Here is a 1,383-nt window from a genome sequence, read left to right as displayed (position 1 = left end):
GTCCCTTCCGACCCTAGAAACTATGAAACTATAATTTGGGGGACAGAGGTAGGTTTTTTTGCTAAATTTGATTTAAAAAAAAAAATCAAGTAATTTGAAGGTTGAAGAGTTATAATTCCTATTCTTAATTTTACATTTTTGGGAGGGGAATCAGTTGATTTTTCTAAAATCTACAAAATATTAAAGTGTAATTTTTGCTCAAATACATTTATACACATCACATGCACCTTCAGTGCATGTTACAACAAGGTTCTTCATTCAGAGTGTAACTTAATTCTTAACAGTATTATTAACCTACCACACAGCAAGCATGGAGGAGAGGGTCTCTGACAGATCTGGAATGGGGTAGCAGAGAAGGTGGAAATGGTATTTTGATGCAAGGCAATTAATTCCCAGTGCTCAGGGTTTTATATTGGCAAAATAGCTGACAGATAGCTTGGCTTAACTGACTGGTAGTTCAAGACATAAAATAGCCCCAGTGGGAAGGTATCAGACCATATGGAAAGCACCAACCACTCCTTCCATCCATAATTTTGCAATGTTAATTTGTTTAGCAGTGGAGATGAGGTGCTATAAATAGAATTTTTGAACATACATGGTCTCGTGAGTTTCCTGGATTAATCTTGGCTAAAAAGATCCTTACTCTTTAATCCTGAAGTCAACAAAAATAAAGAATCTGTTATTAATCATCAGTGCCTGGCTTGGAAAGACACAAGGCCAAACCTTTGGATACAAAATTTTATGTACCTATGAGCTTTCAAGCTTTGCCTGGGGCCAGAAACAGAGTACTAAGAGGGTCAAGCAAGTGTCACCATTCTAAATAAATAAACAAAATAAATATACAGAAAAAGCAGCTAAAATTGTTCATCTGAACTGAATATCTTAGCCTCCAAACAACTTAGGATGGATTAATGCAGAGAAACATTGTGATTATTATACTGGATAGCTCAAAACAGATTACCATATTTACGTGAATGTAAGACAACCCTGATTATATGATCCTCCAATAATTAGACTATACTGTATATGGAAAATTTATACATTTGTTATAATTTTCCAGGTACAGAATCTAATTATTGGATGTTTGCCTTGAATTTGTCCCCCTCCCACAGCTATAGCTGGGGAAATAAATCTGGCCTCTTTGACCTCTGCCCTCCCCGCCCCCCACAACTCCATCCTCCTGCAGCCCCTTCCCACTCCCTTTGCTGTCTCACCTTGCTCTCCCTGAACACATGGAAGTGAGGGGGTCTCCATGGAAACTGGCCACAGCAACACACGAAGGGGCTGCTGGGAAACAGAGTCCAGCTGCCGGCCTGATCCACCATTTTGCCCACTCATGAGCTAGACTGTTCTCAGTGGTGGCAGATGACAGAACAAGGACCA

The 1,383-nt window shown here is 39.4% G+C and overlaps 1 protein-coding gene across 1 annotated transcript in view; it reads right to left on the bottom strand.

Annotated features, from left to right (window-relative positions):
- Positions 1-1,383, bottom strand: part of MAP3K9 (mitogen-activated protein kinase kinase kinase 9) — a 193,397-nt gene that overhangs the window by 47,912 nt on the left and 144,102 nt on the right. The window lies entirely within an intron of this gene.

Source organism: Gavialis gangeticus, unplaced genomic scaffold (assembly GCF_001723915.1).
Source record: "Gavialis gangeticus isolate Ggan-Ray unplaced genomic scaffold, GavGan_comp1, whole genome shotgun sequence".
Lineage (NCBI taxonomy): Eukaryota > Metazoa > Chordata > Crocodylia > Gavialidae > Gavialis > Gavialis gangeticus.
This window is presented reverse-complemented; position numbering and strand designations above follow the sequence as displayed.